Raw genomic sequence first — 24,131 nt, forward strand, 5'->3', positions numbered from 1 at the left:
TTTCTTTGGTGAAATATTCCTTCTATTCATTAGTTTTATTCCTAAGCTCAGTGAACTGCATGTGAGTTTTCTTGAAGTTTGGCAAATTTCTTCATGATAGCTATTTGACTTCTTTCTCAGATTGTGATATTCCATGACTTAAGCTTGGGTTTCTGCAAAACTATCATTTTCTTTTTGTGACACTTTTCATGGTGATTGATGAATTGTTCTTTAGCTGGTTCATTTGAAGTAGTGAACACCTTTTAAACAATTTAATGTTAGTATTTAGACTTTTTTTAAGTTTTTCAGTAGGTGGCACTATAGCACAAATTTTTGATTTCTCTTACCTGAGTTGCCTCTGGTTACATTTGCACACTCAGTTTCCACCCTCTGCTGCCTGTACTAGAGGTGTACTCTAGTGCCCTCGCTGCTGTTTCTCTGGGATTGCTGGTGACTTGGTGCTGCAGGTGCTACTGCTGTTGTTGGGACGGTGGACACACATCTGGGCTTGCCTGGGTGGGGAGTGAGAGGCCGAGAGGGGAACTAGGATCACTCATTGGCTCCCCTGAAGCTGGAGGGATGAGACTACAGGTCCCACCAGAACTGAAGTTGAATTTGTAATTAAAAAAAAAACAAACAAACAAAAAAAACCTCCCAGCAAACAAAAGCCCAGGACTAGTTTGCCTGGGGAATTCTACCAAACATATAAGGAAGAGTTAATACCTATCCTTTCAAACTGTTTCAAAAAATTGAAGAGGATTGGATGCTCCCAAATTGATTCTATGAGGCACCTTTACCTGATAAAGAAAACCAAACACACTTTAAAAAAAAAATTACAGACCAATGTATTTGAATATTGATGTAAAAATCCTCAACAAAAATGTTAGCAAACTGAACCAACAGTGTATAAAATGGATCACACACCTTGATCCATTTGGTTTTACTCTGGGATCACAAGGATGGTTCAACATGCATGAATCAATTAATGTGTTACTGCCAGGGGACTAGGATTACAGGCACCCCATTTGTTGCTCTCCCAGTTCTACCTCTTATGTGTGTCCCAGTCCACCCACTTTTAGATGTACAGATGTGTGGAACTCACAGCATCCTGATATACTGAGCAGAGGAATCTTGGCGTTATGAATGTTTTACTGGTTGCGCATTTGAAGGGGAGAGACAAAGGGAATGTCTTGGGTCACTATGATGCTGATGTTACTTCCTACTTTATGTAATTTCCTAGGTATATCATGGCCCCTAAGTATTTTAATGTTTGGAAATAATATGTAACTTATGATGACCTACTGCCTTGATTTGTTTCATTGCTGTTTTACCTGACAGGTGTTACACTTCTAGTTTATTAAGACCTCATTGCTACTCAGCAAATAGTTTTCTTTCATTTTCAGATAAAGACTATCCCTTATGATTTATGCATTGGTGTGATTTTCTTACAACGAAAGCACAGATAAAGGCTTGTCATTGTATACCATGTCTTGATCATAAATGAATCACCCATAGTGTTTCCAGTTAATTAGTGTTTGCTGAAAGGTAAGGAATGGTTTATGAAGACAGCTTCACTTAGAATATTGGGACATTATTGCTGAAAGGGAGAAGGAAAACTATAATTTCTAGGCTTTTATAGTGGTAGGCACCATGCCAGGCATTTTAGTGGCTTATTTAATTTAATCCTTACAACTGATCTGTAAAATGGCAATATTAGTCCTGTTTTACAGATAACATTACAGATCAAGACATGCACAGTAAGAAACATGCCTCAGGTCTAAAGGAGACCTTAGCTTGGACTGAAATCTGAAATCCATTGTATTTAGAATCCCAGCCAGTTTAGAGAAGATGTAGAACAACTACTAAGGAATTTATATTAGAAATGAGCTTAGAGTTGAGTTTCTTGCTCAGTTTTGTGAATTCATGGCAGATCCAGGACAGAAATCCATTCTTCGGGTTCTTAGTTTTTTACAATTTTTAATGTTGTCTATTTTACCCTAGAAATTAGAGCATAGATTCGCTGCCTGATTTTTTGAATGCAGCTTCATCATTTACTGGATATGTGATCTTGAAAGTCTATTAAAATAGAGATATAGACAGAATCTATCTCTTTGAGATATTGCAACTAAATACATTGTAAAGAGCTTATGCAAGTTAGAGGTGCTCAGTGATGAGTAAATTTGGCTACTGATGGTAACCCTCGGACCACATTCTGTCTCTTTTATTATCGATGTCATATGACAAGACCAAATCAGCTGTCACTCTTTAATACACTGGCATGCATTTAATTCCATTATTATCTTTTGTATGGGCCTCCCTGGTGGCTCAGAGGTTAAAGTGTCTGCCTCCAATATGGGAGACCCAGGTTCGATCCCTGGGTCAGGAAATGTTTTGTCTCTTGTTTATCATTTTATCAAAGTTATAATGAGAAGATAAAAAAAATACTTAGAACCCGTGTTGATACAAGGCAGGTTATATAGGCATTTTAGAGAACTCCTGAAATCACGATACTTTACACAAGACACCCACCAAGTTTCTGCCTGAGGCTTACAGTGGGATAAAGAAAATCATTGTTTAAAGAGCAGGTCCCATATAGTTGGGAGCAGACATGGTTAGAACCATGTGATCTAATGACTGAAGAGAAAGTATCAGAATAGTAAGCTACTTTGGGATGCTAGTTTACAGCTCTAGAAGAGTTCAGGTATGAAGCAGCAGTAATAGGAAAACAGCTATGACTTCGTATTTGTATTAGGATGAGGGCCAATTTGATCTATATATTTAAGAAATTTGGGAAATCCTCTAAAAGATATAGGGAACTACATTTGAATCATGACCTTGGTACTGATTAATCTTATTCCTTTGGACAATACAAGTTTATACAGTTTTTCAAAACAGTAGCTATTATTCACATGTGAGTATTTAAATTTATACTTATTAAAATAAAATAATCAGTTTTTCTGTTGCATTAACCATACATGTTCATTAATTAACTGAAACTAATGGCTACTATATTTAACAATGCAGAGTAACATTTCCATCTTTATAGAAAGTACTATTTGATAGCACTGAAAATTTTCTGTCTTCATTTTTGCCTCTGTAAAATAAGAGGATGGACTCAGTTGTTTCTCCTAGTCTAATGTTCTAACACTTATTTGATGGCAACTTACAGTGGATGGGTGACTTTGGTTATATTATACTATAATCTCCATGAAGATTCCAGTAACAGTTGCAAATAAAACATGAAAGAATTATCTGTTAAGGACCCTGCAATGTCACCAACAGCCACTGCCTTTTGCCTTTATCCACCCCCCCTTCTTCCTTTTCCTCCTCCATGTCATTTTCTTTTCTCTCTCTTCCTTTATTTATTTATTTATTTTCATCTTTTAAAGAAAATGGCCATTTGTCCTGAACCATAAAGGTGAGTCAGCAAATTCCATAGGCAGCAGGGGCTGGCTTTGTAAAGGTGGCATTATCTGCCACTCTTAACATGGTGGAGATAACCCAGAGAGGCTAGATTATGTGCTGAAACAGAAGGATCCCAGATTCTCAATAGTTGAAGACAGCAGGTTTATTTCTCGCTCAGGTTCGCTTTCTGTTGAGTCCCCATGTGGGTTTTACTTTGGATAGTCCTTACTCCTGGATCCAGGCTCATAGGCAAGTAGTTCTTCAGTGTGGCAAAGAGAAAAAAAAAGAGTGAATCGTTGTGTCCCGGTATTAAAGCTTCTTCCCAAGGGTGCCACACATAATCCATACTCACATTTCCTTGGCCAAGGTTAATTCATGGCCATATACAACCTCCAGATTGTAGGAAATACAATGCTGCAATGTCGCTGAGAAGCAAACTGAAAAAAGTTGATGGAAATTATGAATGACTACCGCAATATATGCGGTCAATACCCAATAAAAATACTACCAGTGGGGCTAACAGGGGAGGATCAGATACTTCAGGGGCAGTAACCAAGTGACACCATGGCTGTGAACCGCAGCCTTCATGCCCATTTTCCTGCACATTGTTGGCCCATAGAAATGCTTGATCCAGTTGCCAGATCTCCTCCTCTTCTTCTTCAGGAGAAGCTGTAAATATATCTTGTTATGTGAAGTATCTTTAAAATATTGGCTCACTGTTTATAAACATTGTGGGGCTCAAAGAATGTACAGTACAGCCAGATGGAGTTTGTGGCTTCTGAACTTTGGGTTCGAAGGCAGATGAAAGCAGATATTGGAGAGACAGTGGCATGGGAGAAAGGAAACCTGAATGCTGGTCCTAGTAATGCTGTGAGAAGGGGGACCCTTTCCAGGGCCTGAGAGTGGGCTCATGTATAACACTCAGCAATGAATTGTCCAAAGAGACCCACGTGCTGACAAAGCAGGAGCCTTTATTGGAAAGGAGTGCCTGAGCAGAGAGCAGGAGGGTGAGAGAACCCAGGAGGACTTCTCTCCCATGCTGCTCAGTATCAGGTTTGATGGTTAAGGGATTAGTTTCTAGGTTGTCTCTGGCCAGTCATTCTGACTCAGGGTCTGTCCTGGTGGTGCACACGTCACTCAGCCAAGATGGATTCCAGCAAGAAGGACTCAGGGAGCTCAATAGGACATATGGATTGACATCTTCTTTTGACCTTTCCCAGATTCCTTCCCATTGGTGGTGGCTTGTTAGTTCTGTGCTTCTTATCAGGACTTCCTGTTGAAAAGTAATCATGCAAATGGTGACTGTGGATGCCCTGCCAGGGTGGGTGATATCGATCAGTGGTTCTCCTAACAGTTTTGTGATGAACTATCTGGGTGACATTGAGTGAGGCACTTATTCTCTCCTCATTTATAAAACAGGTAGGTAACAAGCTAAATATTTAGCACTGGTTCCAGCAGTTCTAGCAGCTACCTGGGGTCATGGACAAAGTTGTTTCTCCATTACTTTGCACCTGACAGTGTAATTTCATACAAATTAAACCCTGATTCCTTTCTTCATTCTGCTAGGCACTGAGGCTGCTGCTGCTTCTGCTAAGTCGCTTCAGTCGTGTCCGACTCTGTGCGACCCCACAGACGGCAGCCCACCAGGCTCCCCCATCCCTGGGATTCTCCAGGCAAGAACACTGGAGTGGGTAGGCACTGAGGCAGGGACCAGCAATCTCAGAGAGATTCAGGTTTCATAGTTAATGTCAGTGCCCTAGGAAAATATGATCTCTAAAGTCCTTTTTTTTTTCTTTTAAGAGAAAAATAGTGATCCTTTGTAAAGTATCTTGAAAGGTAGAGTTATTGATAAATTAAGAGCTTTGACTTTGGCATTCGACAGAGATGGGTTTAAATTGTGCTCTACTAGTTACTAAGCATATCACCTGACCTGATCTCATCACTTGTTCTCTATTGGAGATTTTTCATCCATAAAGATGCAATAATAGAAAAGAAAATGGCATTTACTTCATAAAGCTGTTGGGGAAGTTAAATAAGATAATATATATAAAATGCCTGCTGTTTAAGTGTTTTGAGAGACTATTCCTACTGTTGTGCCCTAACTTCTTTCCCTACCAACCTTCTTCCACATGCGCTACTTCTGAAACCTAATCATGTGATCCCATAGCCTTCACTGAGATTGCGCTCAACATGCGACAGAAGAAACTGTTAGCTTTTTCACTTCTGTCTTTTTCTGATAAGATCTTATTCAAATTTGACTTTTGCCTTTGAAATTAGGAACCCAGAAAAGGGGATGACTTTAGGGGTATTCTTGTCTTAGATTTGTTTTATATGAAAGTTTTATTTTAAAAATTATATCGGTACTGACTAAATGGGACATTCTTTGTGTTACAAGTCTGGTAAGAATGTGGAATAAATGCTTTGATGCCATCAATGTGAATCCTGGTGGTATAGTTACACCTTAGTTAAGGCCAACAAAGTCGTTCTTTTGGACTTTGTGTCTCCAAGTTAGAAAATTTGGAACATGTTGGCAATTAGCAAAGTAAATATTTCTTGAAATGTATTGAAGTTGTGTTTTTCTTGTGATGAATTTGGAGACTTGCGGGTACCAAGGCTAATTGGAATCATTTCATCTTCAAAGTATATTAGCCTTGATTTAAAGCTCTGACGACTCTCCGAAATTTATACTGTGGCATCACTGTATAGAGTATTTATCTGTATTATCATTTCAAGGATCAGAGATGATCACTGCATAATTGAGTTCCCAGAAAATAATTAAATATGTCGTATCTATGATCCCAGACAGTTTATTTTCACTGGAAAAGATTCATGTGTTAGGTTGTACTTGAGCAAAACCTCTTTAACTGTCTATTACAAACACCATATGACTCTGAAACTACTTATTTAAAAGATGATTTTTGGGTTTTGTTTTTCTAATTTTTTTTTTATCATGAACAGTCTACTCATCTGTTAAAACATTTGGCTTTTATTACACTCACTTTGTCTGTGGAGAAAACCTACTTTGTTTCTCAAAGGCAAAATTGAGCTGTATTTTTTTCTCCTTCAAGTAGATCCTGTCATAAATGCTGGTTATTAAATTCAAAAGGAACATTTACTTTTCTGGAATTGAGTAAAATTTTAGTTCTACTTTATTGGCACTGTTGCATAAAAGACAGAAATCTACAACTTTTATAGAAGTACAATATATTCTCTTTTTTAAAAAAAAAGGCTTACTATAACTTTCCCCCTGATTTAAACATTATGCGTGCCCCTTGTAAATATGTAGACATATCACAGTACCCTACCATGCAGAAAGAATATTGATTTTTTTTCTTAAACTTTTTTTTTATTGGAGTGACTTTTTGAAATACAACTTTTTTTTTATCTTTCCTACACATACAGAAGCATAAAAATTAGAGACCCAAGTAATTCCAAATTACTTGTAACAGTTTAAAATAGGGGCATTTTTATGTGGTCGTATTTTATTCTATTTTTACAAATGTCTAGATTCCTAGTTACAGAGAACATTTGCTGGTGAAAACTATAATACTTGTTTAAACCTTGAGGAATAAATTTTAGCTAATGCATTGCTTTGTCTTTTACCTGCCTTAGCTTTCAGTCTTTTAGAGTGTGGACAGGGAAAAGAGAAGACACTGATCACCTAAGTTAGCTTTTCTGTGAGCCCTGAGCTGCTGGGGTGGAGAAAAGATATTAATCACCAAGGGTAACAAGAAAAATAACACCTGTAATATTTCTGTAGCTTTTCTAAATTAGACAATGACTTTAAGCTCCTAATATACCAATAAATTGAGCTCCAGTATCACTGCAGATGGTGACTGCAGCCATGAAATTAAAAGATGCTTTCTCCTTGGAAGAAAAGCTATCACCAATCTAGACAGCATATTAAAAAGCAGATGCATTACTTTGCCAACAAAAGTCTGTCTAGTCAAAGCTATGGTTTTTCCAGTAGTCATAAATGAATATGAGAGTTGGACTGTCAAGAAAGCTGAGCACTGAAGAATTGATGTTTTTGAACTGTGGTGGTGGAGAAGACTCTTGAGAGTCTCTTGGACTGCAAGGAGATCCAAGTAGTCCATCCTAAAGGAAATCAGTCCTGAATATTCATTGGAAGGACTGATGCAGAAGCTGAAACTCTAATACTTTGGCCACCTGATGCGAAGAGCTGACTCATTGGAAAAGACCCTGATGCTGGGAAAGATTGAAGGCAGGAGGAGAAGGGGACGATGGAGGATGAGATGGTTGGATGGCATAACTGACTCAATAGATAAAGAGTTTGAGCCATCTCCAGGAGTTGGTGATGGACAGGGAAGCCTGGCATGTTGCAGTCCAAGGGGTCACAAAGAATCAGATATGACTGAGTGACTGAACTGAACTAAAACCAGTAAAATGGCAGCCATAGTTTAATGGAAGTAAAAATAGTTAACCATGCTAAAAACATAGTCTTGAATCCAACTGTCCAATATTCATACTGTCTTTCCAGAAACAGAGTGTACATAAAGTTTCGGTTTTCCTTCACCAGATTGCTTATTCATGCTTGAAAAAAATTCCAGATTCAGTATGCATATTGCTAGTGTATTGGTTTATGTTTAGAGCAGTCATTTTGTGTGGATTTGAACTGTTTGATCCCCGTTCCTTCTAGGACCAAATAGGTGGCTTCAAAGCATGATAGGAATAATATTATCACTGATATGTTTGTAGCTTAAAAATCTATAGAATCTAATGTAGTAGACCCAAAGAAAATGAACCCCAGGGGCTGACATGACACTATGCGGAGTTTCACTGAACTTGTTGAGGGAGCAAGAGAGCACCTTCCTGTTGTTGGCTGGCGGGTGATTACACCATTCACACTTTTCTTTTTTAGAGCACCTTTCCAACCTGCTGACCTGACTAACTCAACTCTTGGCCTGGTGGAAAGTAAGTGCCTAGGGTACATCATTCAATTGCTTGAATGTTATTAGGAACTTGACTCACTGCATTCACTGATAATATCAATTCCTTTAATGTCCAAGGTTAGGAGGAGACAGAGAAATGAGGACTACAATTAAGTTTATAATGTTAAATTCTATTTCATGGCCTCATGGTAGAAACGTCTCCTTGCAAACTGCTGGGCAATCTTCCCAGTTCCTCTGCTTGATTTCCAAGTGGTGAAAGCCAGGAATGATTTTGCTTTGACAATCCTCTAATGAGCCTTTGCATCATCTTTCCAGCTGCCTTGTACTTAGTGGAAGTGATCAAAACACCTACAGAAAGTTCATATATCCAGAGGGTCTTCAGATTTCCACTCTGACATAGGTTACATTGAAAATAGATTTGGCTCTTCCCTACCCTCCAATTTCTTACAATATTCCTCTAAATACACAGTAAACTCTTAAGTTCTTCATTTCTTACTTTACACAACCCCTACAAAGCAACGAATTTCTTTTTATATGAACACAGGAATGAATGAGGGAGTTATTGTTCAAAAGAAATCTATAGAGTGAGATGCACGATGCCTGTCTGGGAAAGCACAGGAAGCCTTTTCTAAAGGGATATGGGGCAAAGATATAAAGCTAGAAAAATCTGGAGTGCTTTCAAGGAGTGAAAGTTATCCATTTTTGACTGAGGGTAGAGTGTATTAGTGAACAAAAGACTGGAAAATTTTGTTTGCTATATATTTGCACAAACTTTAGTTTAGCTGCTGCTGCTAAGTCGCTTCAGTCATGTCCGAGTCTGTGAGACCCCATAGACAGCCTCCTACCAGGCTCCTCTGTCCCTGGGATTCTCCAGGCAAGAACACTGGAGTGGGTTGCCATTTCCTTCTCCAATGCATGAAAGTGAAAAGTGAAAGTGAAGTCGCTCAGTCATGTCCAACTCTTAGCAACCCCATGGACTGCAGCCCACCAAGCTCTTCCGTCCATGGGATTTTCCAGGCAAGAGTACTGGAGTGGGGTGCCATTGCCTTAGTTTAGCTATATATATATGCAAAATTGTCCAGAACTGACTTTTATATTTTACCATCACTACTTATACATATAAAGTAGAATTCATGTAGTCTAATCAATCTAGTAAGGAAAAATGAAATACCTATATCAGTTAATTAATCAAACCTGTTTAAAACTATAGCAGCAATAACAATGACAAACACTAATGCTCAACACAGTTTCTTAAAATTTCTAAAGGTGCTTCTCTTAATTCTGAACATTCTTAAATTCCTGGTTATCTTCTTGAAAGATTCTATGTTGCCTTCCTATTTTCCTCCTACAGTTAAACCCCCTCCCCCCCTGTTTCTGGTTCCCCACCACTGCTTTTACTTGTGTAGACTACCTTAGCCTCTGAAGCTAAAGGTTTCCTTTCCTCTCTCCCTATTTCTGGGATTCCAACATCTTGAATCTGGTCCAGCAGAAGACTCCTTACCCCTTAGCAGGGGAGTGGCAGAAAAAGCAAGCCTGCTTTTTTCTCTTATCTTCACCACACAAAGAATCAAGAATAATGTGCTAAAAATGAAGACATGTGGCATTTTGTATCAGAGGACCAGGGCTGAAGTCAATAATTCCAGTTCTTTCTAACTGGGTTACCTTAGGCAAATGAATTAAATGAACCATATGTTGGGTTCCTTCCTCATCTGTTAAATGGGGATGGTAGTTATACTAACTTCACAATGAGGAGGGGTATGTGTGTGTTCACTTCCAAAGAGCCACTAAATGATAGGTATTGATCTTTAAAAATTTTTTTAGATTATTGACAGAGTCAGTTCATCAGGTTCTCTTGGGAAGAAAATTGTCCTCATTTTCTCATGAGATGCTGTCCTGACATTTCCAGTGTTCTCCTGCAGCACTCCTGCTCAATCCGTGTGAGGATATACGAGGGAACGTATGGGAATGTATGAGGACTCTGGGCTGCCTGAACACTGTCTCTCTTCTGGGCCCTTGGTAACACTTTCATCTTTAGGATTTTCTTGTCCAAGACACATTGTTTAATGTAGTGCTTTATTTGTCCTCTTTGTAACACTGCCACTATTGCTTCTTGAGATGCCTTCACATCATTTTGTTAAGTTAAAGGCTCTTTTACCACTTAAGGTTGTGCTACCACTGAAAACAACCTTACACTGTACCTTTTCTTTCAGCTCAATCTAAGATAGTTTAAATCAATGATGCATCCAAGTCCATTCAGGCTACCGTAACAAAATACCATAGACTGGATAGTTCGTAAACAATAAATTTTATTTCTTATAGTTCTGAAGTCTGGAAGTCCCAGATCAGGATGATCAGATGGGGGCCTTTTGCAGTATAGCTGACTTCTTGCATCCTCACAAAGTGGAAGGGGCTTGTGAACTCTGTGGGGGTGTCTCAAGGGCATTCATATCATTTATTCTCATTCATTCATCACAAAGACCCACCACCTAATACCATCATCTGAGGGGTTTGAATTTGAACATAAAAATTTTGGGGGGACACAAATATTCAGACCATAGCAACTCTGACTTAAAAAAATGCAGATGGAAACTCTATCAGCTTCTCTTATGAGGAGTACCAGCTGGAGTCATCAGACCATTAAACTTACTGCTTTTCATCTATTTCCTGGTAAAGGGCCATTTAGGCTTGAGGAACCTTATTTTAAATAGGTTCAGAGTACATCTTGTGCCCTCTGACATCTATGTTAACAAGGTCAAAATCAAACTAATAGTCAGGAAATGCTCATAATGGGGCTAAAAGTGACTTAACCTCTGACCTGATGCATTAATTGTTATTATCTGTCTTAGTCATAGTTTTATCTATTAACTATTTCCCAAGGAAAAGACCTGTTTTGAGTCAATAGAATGGTTAAAACCATACCACTGATGTCATTATTCCTTAATCATTGAGATTCTAATTTAATTTATGTACTACTTCAGCTCAGGAAATTAACTGAATCAATTTGTTTTAGACAAATAATTGTAAAGTACAGATGTGTAGGAAGTCTTTTGAATTAAAAAGAACATTACCTGACTTCATCCCATTTGTGATACTTGGCATTTTATTAATATCGTAGATGTGAAATCTGATTACCAAGACAGAAGTCACATTCAGTGGGTGATATCAGCCTTTGATGAGAACATCAGAGTAACCATCTTTCTATGGGGGGAGTGGGGGAGTGACTTGTCCTAGGCTGTCCACAGGTGGCATCTGGATGCCAGGGCATGAGGACAGGAGCTGCTTAAAGCTCTTACCTACTTGCTGACAGTAGTTAATAACTTACTGCAGGGACTTCTGTTCTGAAAACAGGCTTTCCTTGTACAGCATACCCAGGGATGCTGTAGTTTCAGGACTGGTTGTCAGGGGTGGGAGTAGGCGAGTCCCAGACATACGTGAGACTGCAGTTCATCATGCTTCCTGTGAAGAGGACACTGCATTGTAGGAATGTGGGACTTAAATGTTTCAATTGGATAGCCCTTGGCGAGGTCTGAGAAGAAAACCATTTGAAAATTATTCTTAAATACGCATATGATCTTGTTCCTACAGTTCCCGCCCCACTCCCAATCATGGACTTCAGAATCAGTCTGACCTGTAACTTGTTTTCTAGTTAAACCTATTAATAGCTGTGTGACATAGGGCTTAGAGCATTACAATTCTGAGCCCAGTTCACTTATTCAAAATGGAGCTCTGGTGTGTCTGTGTGTATTAAATAAGATAACAAGTCTAAACTATGGCCTGAAACTCAGGAGGTACTCAATACATGCAGTCTCTTTCCACCTTTAATTAATCTCATTCTTAGCAATTGGCTCAGTTTGACCCTGCAAAACTGTTTGTAGCATATTTGTTGTAAGCAGTGTGTTTTCTAGGATACTGACAATGCGAATAACAGGAGCTCTGAATCAAAGTACCATTTATACAAGATTAGAAAGGGACGGACTCAGAGCTGAGGGGAAATAGATTAATTTCAGCTTCAATTTTTATAACTTTATTGGTGTGACATAGTACAAATGGGCTGTCAAGGCTAACAAATTAAGTGTTTGTGTCTAGGGACAGATTTTAGATCACATCTCTCTCTGTCTCATTAGGTTTCATCCCCTCCTCCACTCCTATATATAATTCAGTATGGGTTGTAGATGTTTAGCTGCCCTTTTTTTTTTTTTTTAATTCGCTGTTTCTCTCTTTGGAGAAAAGTATTTCTCCTAAGTTTAAAGACTATGAAGTGAGGTACAGAGATGTGAAATATCTCAAAAGTGATGAAAAAGACAAAGCATTGAATAAATTGATTTTTAAAGACAGTCTAAAGGAGCTCTGATTATTGAATCTCAGGATGAATTTAAAGATGATAGAAAACAAAACAAGCCTGCAATAATTTATATACATATGCCGGTGAATAGCTGTTTTCTATTTCCCTTCAAAGGGAGAGGAAAGGGGTTTCTTTTCAAAACTAACAGTCATTTGGATGTGACTTTGAAATGCAGCTCTTGCCTATAATGGGTAGCAGATACTGGAATTTAGCTAACAAATTAGCTTGTGAAATTTCTTCCTCAAAAGAATTTTGTTAAAAATAAGATTCACAGCTTTTCTGTTGTGGATGAAGAGTATCCTGCTCAGTGGCAAATGAGATGGCCTTTTTTTTTTTTTTTTTTTCCTACGACCCATGGAGGAACCATCTAGGTACAACTGGATTCAAACTAGGCTCTTCTTTTAACTAGTTTAATTGTCTATAGCTTATGTAAAATTTAATTTGACAAAAGGGTTAAGCTGGTAAAGAGTTTCAAACCTACTTATCAAATGGGAAGTAGAAGACTTTACTTGTTGTTGGCTAAAGGAAATGAAAACCGTGTACATTTATGATGCTATCTCTGTATCCTTTTTGATTTAGTGTTCATCACATTCCTATGAGGTAAGGATGATTTATTCCCATTTTCTTGATGAAAAAACTGAAACTTAAGAGAATTAGATCATTTGTCCACACTGATTCCTGCTGACTCCAAATCTTGTGCTTGCTCCATAGTCCCAGATGGCCTCCACTCCCCTAAGCATCCATGACTGAGGCCCTGAAGCCAGGTTGGCTGTGACCCTTATCTTCCTGGAGGACACAGGGGACTACCTAAGATGGAGATCACGTTTGGAGGATGACTTTCAAAGAATTCGCTTTCTCTCACATTTCCTATTTATTTAGAAACAGTGTCTTGTGGGTCCCTAGTTAGAAAACACAGATCAGAGAATTTAGTTAAAGTAGCATTTACACTGATTTTTTACATTATATTTGGTAAATATTTGGTAGATATTTCTCCAGCGGTTTATTCTTCATTTTTTGTGAGATTATAAATAGATTTAAGTATTAGTAAAGGGCTTCCCTGGTAGCTCAGTTGGTAAAGAACCCACCTGCAATGCAGGAGACCCTGGGTTTGATTCCTGGGCCAGGAAAGATCCTCTGGAGAAGGGAACAACTACCTACTCCAGTATTCTGGCCTGGAGAATTCAGTCCATGGGGTCACAGAGAGTTGGACATTTTAATTAATATTAAAATGCAATCATTGCTATTTCTTAATCTGTCAAACCATGTGTTTTCAGATAGAGATTATTGAATTATGGGAGCATTTAATCACTGGATTAATTTGAGAACACTTTCCAAGTGACAGTATCGTTGGAAAAGTAAAGGAGACAATGGGGAAAAATAAAGAAGAGAAACTAAGCAAAGAAAAACAACCAAGGGTGGTAGCACATAGCTTCTACACTGAGAAATCCATCTGATTTTAGACAATATTTTAGAAACAAAGCCTCCTCAATTTATGGCTTTAACCCCAGACTAATCTGTAGCTTTGCTTGTACTCTCCTCTTGATCTTAGAAAATACATGTTTCAAAAATGCACCAAAATGATTCTGTATAGCAAAATCATTGCTCAGGAAAACCTTCAGAATGAAATTAGTTTATCTCTGTTAAAATATTTTGTGCTTCATTTCCTTTATATATTGCCAGGTAATCATTTGTTTATTTCTGGAATAATCATTTTCAAGGAAAGGTGGTACTTAAGGTAAAAATGAAATATGTGAAATTGGAAATTACCCACATGCCCAGTAACATTGGAATGGATCAATGTGTTATGCTTATACAGTGGAATACCACACAGCAAGTAGAATGGAGCTCAATATTTACCTCCAACTAAAGGAGTGAATCTCACAATAGTATGGTGAGCAAACAAAGCCAGACACTAGTGAGTCCACAGTGCATAATTGTGTATGGGCCACAGTTCTATTTTTACAAAGGTCAAAAGTTGGCAGAATTAATCTACACTGTATACTTTTCCAAGTCAGCATATGAATTTCCTTGGGAAGGAAATGGCAACTAGGAGGAGGCACAAGAGGAGTTTCTGGACACTGCTAATATATCTGATCTTTGGTTTGGGTGCTTAATATTATGGGTGTGATGGATTTGTGATAATCCACTGAGCTAGGCAGTCAGATTTTGTGCATATTTCTATGTCTTTGGTTCTTCAATTAGGTTCACTAATAGTCCAATCTAAATTAGGCTCCTCTGTCCATGGAATTTTCCAGGTAAGAATACTGGAATGGGCTGCCATTTCCTTCTCCAGATTTAAATAAAACAAGCCACTAAACACATAACAAAATTAATGATGGGAAGTTTAGGTATCAATAAGTCTTTTGAAATTAGATTATCATGAAGATAAGAATTATTTTATTTTATTGATTTTTACAGTGCATTTATTTTCAAATTATGTCATCTTTAAAATTAAAATTTATGTAATGATTTGTGCTATCTTATTATAATTAGCAGTGATTTCTCTTAGTTGTAAATGGTGTCTAGCTAATGATGTACTAGATCTGATGAAATATAGTATTAAAAACAGTTACATGAAATAAGTAAATGCCAAAAGGACATATTGTTACTTGTACAGATGAATTCACTGCTTTTAATTTAAAAATACTACAGGAAAGTTTTATAGCATCTTATAAAATTTTCACAACAGTTGATTGCAGGACTCAGTGTAATTAAACCCCAAATACTTTTAAATCAGACAAAAATTTACCTGATTCTAAAACATATTCTGCTGCTGCTGCTAAGCCGCTTCAGTCGTGTCCGACTCTTCGCAACCCCATGGACTGCAGCCTACCAGGCTCCTTCGTCCGTGGGATTTTCCAGGCAAGAGTACTGGAGTGGGTTGCTGTTGCCTTCTCCGAAATATATTCTAAAAGTACAGAATTAAACTAAATAGATGAGTAGTATCCAAAAAATAACCAAATACATATGAGAATGTAGTGCATATTGAAAATGGCATTTAAAATCAGGGTGGAAAGTTCAGGAAAAAGAAGGAAAGGGGGAAATGTGGCTAGCCCTTCAATCTGTCACTTTTAGTCTGTGTTTCCAGGAATTATGCATGAGAGACAGGAGTTATCTGGGTTTTGGCTCATGACAGACAAGACTGTGGGTCTCCATGTCAAGGATAAGTACTTTTCTCCTTGGGAAGTGCTTGTGTTTGCCTGAGAACCATGTGAGGTTCCTTTCTCTTCTGAGGTCTCAAATTAACTTCTGGAGAGGAAGTAGGCCAGGCTTCTATGAATGGATTAGTCCATCAACAGAGGAAAATCCCAGCACTGAAAAATGACTTAAACAAATGAAAAATACTGCCTAAAAGTCAGCTTACTATGTATTTCACTTTACACCTTTCCCCAAAAATTTTTTAAAAAGATCCTCTAACTCCTGACATTAACTGATGCTCTAAAACATAAAGAAATTGGGAGGTGAGGGTATAAAACTTGTACTTCTAACATATAATTGAAAGTAAAAGTGAAAGTCGCTCAGTCGTGTCTGACTCTCTGTGAGTACATGGACTATACAGTCCATGGAATTCTCCTGGCCAGAATACTGGAGTGGGTAGCCTTTCCTGGGATCTTCCCAATTCAGGGATCGAACCCAGGTCTTCCACATTGCAGGGAGATTTTTTTACCAGCTGAGCCACAAGGGCATATAATTAGTTAAAGGGAAATGATAGGGAATATCTGTTTCCAGAAGAAACTATTTCTTATCAATGGAGTATATGAAACTCATAGGACACTGCACTGATTGCTCTCTTGTCAGTTAAAAAAAAAAGTTAGGTCAGGAGAAAAAAACAAAAAATTTCAATTACATTTACAGCAGCAGCTGAAGGGGAACAAAATCAATGAAAGGAGCATACTTATTAGAGACCTGCAGTTGCCATAAAACTGAAACTAAATCACAGTGACAGTGTCTGAACTTCAGATAAATTGCTTTGAATTCCGAATGGGAGCCTGGAGAAATAATGGAAATGATATTGCGGTTGGTGGAAAAAAGGGTTAGAACTTTTTATAGCCATTGCTTCTCTGGATCTTGTAGATATTGTCAAAATCAAATACTGATTTGTTATCTTTTATTTTTATTTTTTTTGTAGAGGGGATTCTGTTGTTTCTCGAGGAGATAATTCCACATTCTACATTCTTCTGGCGTTGAAAGGCTAGAGAATTATGATGCTTACACATTCAGAGTAGAAGCAGAGCTGGCTGGAAACCCAAAACAAGGTGACCCCAGGGAGAAAGCTCTTTCTTCTGAAGAGAGGGCAGATTAAGAAAGGAGGGGATATAGGACCAGCCAGTTCTGCCCTACTCACTCAATAGACATATATCATTATGATCTAGAGGCTGCTCATAAGCTTCATCCTGTTTTGAAAGGCACGAGTCTTCCCCACTCCCAACTTTTGTGCTTCCTTGAGCTATACATTTCATCAGGCTCTCCAGCTATGCTTCCTGGTGTGCTTTCAAGCTATGGCAAATGGCCCTGAAAAGCTGCCTTTGTATTTATGCAGCACAGACAACTTATCAGATACAGAGGATGGCACCAAGGATTTTCTCACAACAAACAGTGCAACATAAAACTGCATACAAATCACTGAGCTCATATTACCATCTATAAATATTACACCCATGTAGAGAGTCTTTACAAAGAGCTTTTCTGATCTCAGGATCTTTCTTTCATAAGACCTCCTAGGAGCTTGGTCATTTTAAAGTTTCTCCTCACTGAGAAGTAAAAGTGTTAGTTGCTCAGTTGTGCCTGACTCTTTGTGACCCCATGGACTGTAGCCCACCAGGCTCATCTGCCCATGGAATTCTCCAGGCAAGGATACTGGAGTGGGTAGCCATTTCCTTCTCCAGAGGATCTTTCTGACCCAGGGATTGAATTCAAGTCTCCTGCATTATAGGCAGATTCTTTACTGCCTAAGCCACCCCGGGAAGCCCTCTCCTCATCGAGGCTTCACCCAATTTACTGTTTTTAAGGGCAGGAACATACAGAATAATAACTAGAGGAAGAAGTCAGATGAGGAATTTTATTTATATTTTTCTAGATAGAAGAGACTGAAGCATGTTCACAGGCAAAGAAGAAAGAGGTTGAGGAACAAGAAAGAATGACAGTTACTAGCGCAGCATCTTTTGGGAAATATGAAATATTTCCAAGGCATGAAATGCAGTGGAGGGGTTTGTGATGCAAGGGAAATAGCAACAGACACCAAGGGGAATGATGGATGCAGGGGAAAGAAGCAGGAGCTGAGGAAGTCCTCAGAAGACAAGCCTGCTTTTTCTTAGTGAAGAAAGAGAAAAGGCCACTCACCAAGGGTGGGGGATGAGGGGGTAGAATATTTGAGAAAGGGAAACATTTGCTTTAAAAGACAAAGGGCTGTTCACAAAGAGCTTATTAGTCCTGTTTAAAGATTGGGTGAGAGAGAGGATCATTCATTTCTAATTGCATCAATACATCCTATTGTAATTTTTTTTCTCTTAGTGGAGTTAAGTCAGAATGTACAAGAAGCTGAGGGTTCTCAGTCACCAAAGCTCTGGGACAAGTGATTTGATTCGCTGTTGTACCCCTAGCACCTGGGATAGTGCCTGAATCAACTAAGTTCTCCATACGCATTTGTTGATTGACTGAACTGAATGGATGAATAGGGTGAAATAGAAAACAAGAGCATTAGGGATAATCTTGAGTGATGAAACTTTTAATATTGGGCACAGACAGGACAAGAAATAAAGGGAAATGGATGATAGACTGGGAGAAAATGTAATGGCATAGAGGTTTTCAATAACAAAAATACTAAATATACTAAATATAAAGGGAGGAACCTATAAGAATATCAGTTTGATGCTTAAAATAGCATAATGGGTAATGGAATTGAAAACTTCACAGATAAACCACTTCAAGGTAATATTATATTGTTTTATCTCTGAACTTATTTATATGTCTCATCTCCTTCACTGACGTGTAAGTTCTTTGAAAATGGGACCTTTTATTTCTTGGTATTTTTCATAGCACCTAGCACACAGTCAATAAAGAATGAATAAATGAATAATAATACCTGCATAATATTGAGTCTCAGCTTCAGAGCTGACTTTCCATTCAACCACAAGTCATTCATTCCCTCAGCACCCCTGTACTTTAATTCTCTTGCCAGAAAAGCAAGTAAGTTACTTTTTTTTTTTCCCCATCCATGCATTCTGTGAAAAATAATTCAATAACAGTGGTAAATAACTCTAAGTTTCTGGTATTTTTGCTTTTATACCTCAGTATGTAAAACACCAATTCATTTCTTAAATATTTTTATCTAGATCAAAGTATTTCATATTTTTCTTTTACTTGAAAGATATACAGCTTCCTAGATCCCATTGGGAGAAGGCAATGGCAACCCACTTCAGTACTCTTCCCTGGAAAATCCCATGGACAGAGGAGCCTAGTAGGCTGTAGTTCATGGGGTCGCTAAGATTTGGACACAATTGAGCAACTTCATTTTCACTTTTCACTTTCATGCAGTGGAGAAGAAAATGGCAGCCCACTCCAGTATTCTTGCCTGGAGAATCCCAGGGACAGAGGAGACTAGTGGGCTGCCGTCTATGGGGTCGCACAGAGTTGGACATGACTGAGGCAACTTAGCAGCAGCAGCAGCAAATCCCATTGTGGAAAAGACTACTGAAATTTGTCAATAATTATTCATTAAATAGGAATTTACTGAGCACCTATTGTGCTAATGAGTATGTAGAAAAGCACCCACTGCAGATGGACATTTATAAGTATTAGACATGATTTATGAGCCAACACTAATAGATAGAAAACAATGGTGAGCTATATGTGGTGATACATTATCACATCCCAAATCTCTTGGTGCGCTGCTTAGGTGCTGTGAGGATTTCAAGAAGCTGAGCTCAATAAAGACTTGCATATGCAGATGGGAATTCACCGAAGAGATGGGGTTTGGCGGGGTTGAGAAATGGGTATTATCTGCAGAGATATGAAGAGCATTCAAAAGAGGTGAGCAACAAAGTTCTAATATTACAATGTTTGTGTGTGTATGCTTTTTTTTTTTTTCTTCTCTTAGCAGTAAGGGTATATAGAAATCTTCAAATGCTACCTAGCCCGATGATGCCCATCATTCATCAAAGTGGGCTCTTCCAGCTATATGTATAGTAGAGGCTCATGTGTCTGGTCTTAGTGGATTGGATCAAATTGGACCAAATATCTGAACCAAATTGAGTGGAATGAATTTGTTGTTAGACTCAAGAGACTTACGTTTGGTTATAGGAATGACTTCTCCTTCAGAGAGAAAAAAATGAGGTGTTGCAGAGAGAAGGATGATAAAAGACCTTGACATTTTTCAACGCATTCCTGTTTTGGAGTTGGTCCTTTGTTTCCAGTGTTCCCTTATTCTTTTGATGATTGTGTAGTCTGTACTGATATCCACTGTGTCACCCTTGATATTACTAATTTGGGTCTTCTGTTTTTATTCTTATAAGATATTACTGACTTTTGTTAATCTTTTCAAAGAGCCAGGTCTGTTTTATTGATTCCTCTCCCTATTATTTTCCCTCTAAGTGCTTTCTGTTTCATTAATTTTCACTTTAAGATTTATTATTTCCTTCCATTTGCTTGCTTTGGGCTTATTTTTCTCTTCTTTTTCTAGGTTCTATTTAATGCTATAGATTTTCCTCCCAGCACTGCTTTGCCTTTGTTCCACAAGTTTTGGTAGGCTGTATCTTCATATAGGAGACTTATAAGCTCACCATTGTTCTCATATTATAGTTTTGAGTGACCTATGGAAACTTTACCTTTCTGTCATTTAAACTCCTCCATTTATAATTGTTTTAGATGATTCATCGATCTATATTTAGAACTACATATATACATATATATCCAGGAGTGTGATTGCTGTGTCATATGATAGTTCCTTTTTTAGCTTTTATTTTCCACAGTGTCTGCACCAGTTTGCATTCCCACTAACAGTACGAAGTTTCCCCATTAACCAAATCCTCTCCATTTGTATCCGTGGTCTTTTTGATGACAGTCATTCTGACAGATGTGAGGTGATATCTTATTATGGTTTTGATTTCCATTTCTACGATTAATGATGTTGAGCATCTGTTCATGTGCCTGTTGGCAATTTTTATGTCTGATTTGGAAAAATGTCTCTTCAGTTTTCTGCCCATTTTTAAATTGCATTGTTTGTTTGTTGGGTTGTATGAACTTTTTATAAATTTGCATAGTTATAGTTTTATAATTGGAAGATATTTTCTCTTATTTCATAGATTGTCTTTTCATTCATCCAATGACTTCCTTTGCTGTGCAAAAGATTTAAGCTTTAGGCCCCATTTCTTTTTCCTATTTCCTTTGCCTTAGATGACAGATCTAAAAAATATTGCTATGATTTATGTCAGAGTGTTCCACCTATGTTTTCTTCTAGGATTTTTATGGTTTCTGGTCTTACTGTCAGGTTGTTAATCCATTTTGAGTTTATTTTTATATATGGTGTGAGTGAATTTCTAATTTGATTCTTCTACCTGTACCTGTCCAGCTTGCCCAGCACCATTTATTGGAGAGACTGTCTTTTCTTTCTTGTATAGTCTTGTGTCCTTCATAGATTGACCACAAACATGTGGGTTTATTTTTGGATTCTGTATTCTGTTCCATTGATCTCTGTGTTTGTTTTGTGCCAGCAACATATGATTTTGATTACTGTAGCTTTGTAGTGTAGTCTGAAGTCAGGGAATATTATAATCTCAAGTTCTTTCTCAAGATTACTTTTGGTATTTGTGTCTTTTGTGTTTCCCACACAAATTTTACAATTATTTGTTCTAGTTATGTGAAAAGTATCTGGGTATTTTGATAGGAATTATATTAAATCTGTAGATTACCTTGGGTAGTATTGTCACTTTAACAACATTAATTCTTGTAGTACATGAACTTGGTATAGCTCGCTATTTCTTGCTATTTCTTTGTGCCATCTTCAGTTCCTTTTGTCAATGTCTTAAAGTTTTCTGACTATTGGTTTTCCCCCTTTAGATAGGTTTATTGCTAGATACTTTATTCTGTTTGATACAATTATAAATTGGATTGTTTCCTTAATCTCTCTTTCAGATAGTTCATTGTTAGTGTATGGAAATGAGATAGATCTCTGTATAGTGATATTACTTCCTAAAACTTTACTGAATTCATTGATGAGCAATAGTAGTTTTTCTGTGGTATCTTAATAACTTTTATAGTGTCATGTCATATGCCAACAGTGACAGTTTTACTTCTTTCTTTCCAGTTTAGATTCCTTTTATATCTTGTCTGATTGCTGTGGCTAGGAATTCCAAAACCATGTTGAAAAAAAGTGGCAAGAGAGGTGGTCCTTGTCTTGTTCTTGATCTTAGAGGAAATGTTTTCAGCTTTTCACCATCAAGGATGATTTTGGCTGTAGGTTTGTCTCGGCTTTTTTTTTATATAGAATCATGTTTTCTCTATACCCACTTTATTAGAGTTTTTATTATAAATGGATGATGAACTTTGTCAAAAGTTGTTTCTGCATCTGTTAAGATAATTGTCACTTCTATTTTTGATTAATGTGGTGTTTCACAGTGTTTGATTTGTACGTAATGAACCATCCCTGTTTCCCTGAATTACATACCATTTAATTATGGAGTATCATTCTTTTAATATGAATTCCATTTGCTGTTATTTTATTGGGAAATTTTACATCTATGTTCATTGGCCTATAATTCCTTATTTGTGATTTTTTTTTTTTTGGTATGTGAGCAATGTTGGCCTCATAGAATAAGTTTGGAAGTGTTCCTTCCTCCACAATTTTTTTGAATAGTTTGAGAAGGCTAGGTCTTAAATCATCCCTACATGTTTAGTAGAATTGTGTGAAGCCCTCTGGTCCTCACATTTTGTTGTTGGATATTTTTAAGTTGTTGATTTGGTTTCATTACTAGTGATTGGTCTGTTTCTATTTTCTGTTCCTTCTTGATGCAGTCTTGGGAAATTATGCAGTTGCAGTTATTCTCCTGTTTGTGGTTCACACACTTGGGAATATGGGGCTTGACTCTATTACGACTCTGCCCTCCTATTGTCTCATTGTGGTTCCTTCTTCATATCTTTAGTTGCAGATCTTTTCTGATAGATGGTTGTTCTATAAATAGTTGTAATTTTGTTGTGCCCCTGAAAGGAGGTGAGCTCAGGGTCTTTCTACTCCACCACATTTATTGATCTTTCCATTTAAAAATGTCTCAATTTCCCCTTTATTCCTGAAGAATATCTTTGCTGGGTAAATATCTAAGTTGATCCTTGAGCACTTGAGTAATATTGTGCCACTGCCTTTTGACATCTATAATTTTTAATGAGAAAGTTGGTGTCATTCAAATAGATTTTTTTCTTATAGCTAAGGTGTCATTTGTCTCTTCCTGCTTTTTTTTTTTCCTCTGTTTAATTTTCCCAAGTTCTCTTATGATGTGTCATGGAGTGGGTTTCCTTGCATTATCCTATCTTTCACTGTTTATTGAATCTGTAGGTTTATGTCTCTTGCTAAATTTGAGGAGGTTTTAGGAAATTTGTTTTTTGCTGATACTTTTTCTTTCTTTGAGCCTTGCTGCTTTCATAGGCACAACAAAATAGCAACTATTTGTAGAACAGCCATCTACCAGGAAAGATCTTCTGCAACTAAAGATATGAACAAGGAACTACAACCACATTAATTGAGTAATGATGATTGCTCTTTGAAGGTTTTTTTTTTTTTTTTCTCTCATGACAGTTTTAACATCTTTGTCAGATAATTCCAACATCTTGTCTCCTCAGTGTTGGCAATCTGTTGATTGTCTTTTATTGTTAAATTTGTGATCTTCCTGTTTCTTGGTACAAGGAATGATTTTTGGTTGAAAGTTGCACAGTTTAGTGGTATGCGTACCTTAGTTTATTGAACTCTTCTGTTTTACCTGGCTTTCTTTCACACTACACCTGAAATGATGTATGTTTGTTGATGATGTATGATGTATGATATTCTTTTCAAGTGTGGAATAATGTCCAGTAGCACTCTGTTGACAATCAAGGATCGGAGAGGGGATGCTCCTCATTATTGCCAGATTGGGGTGGAAGTCTAGAATCCACATATGATCTCCACTGACAACAGCACTCTTGGGGAAGGACTAGTTCTCTTCCATCGGTGATGAAAGTTCCAGCTACTTCCTCATTTTCCTCATTTATCACAATCGATCAGGCCATTGTGAGGCCTCATTATAACCTGTGCATGATGGCACTCTAAGCATTTCACTCAGCCTTCGCTGGCATGCATGATGTTGTACCACAGCTCTTTCTGTGCTCTTTGGCTGGGTAATAGTGGCTATTGTCTAAATTTTTCTATCTTGCTAAGCTATCTTTTTCCTAATTGTTTGTCTAGAGAGGACAGTCTTTGCTTGCCTGTGCTTTGTGGCATTTCTGGTTTAATAGCTTCTTCAGCTCCTAGC

General features: G+C 37.6%; 1 long non-coding RNA gene across 1 annotated transcript in view; it reads left to right on the top strand.

Annotated features, from left to right (window-relative positions):
• The window catches only part of LOC121819630 (uncharacterized), a 366,128-nt gene that overhangs the window by 314,307 nt on the left and 27,690 nt on the right, over positions 1-24,131 (top strand). The window contains exon 9 of the long non-coding RNA XR_006059914.2: positions 19,535-19,668. This is a non-coding gene — a long non-coding RNA (uncharacterized LOC121819630). The remainder of the gene's footprint in view (positions 1-19,534; positions 19,669-24,131) is intronic.

Source organism: Ovis aries, chromosome 5, assembly GCF_016772045.2.
Source record: "Ovis aries strain OAR_USU_Benz2616 breed Rambouillet chromosome 5, ARS-UI_Ramb_v3.0, whole genome shotgun sequence".
NCBI classification, from domain to species: domain Eukaryota; kingdom Metazoa; phylum Chordata; class Mammalia; order Artiodactyla; family Bovidae; genus Ovis; species Ovis aries.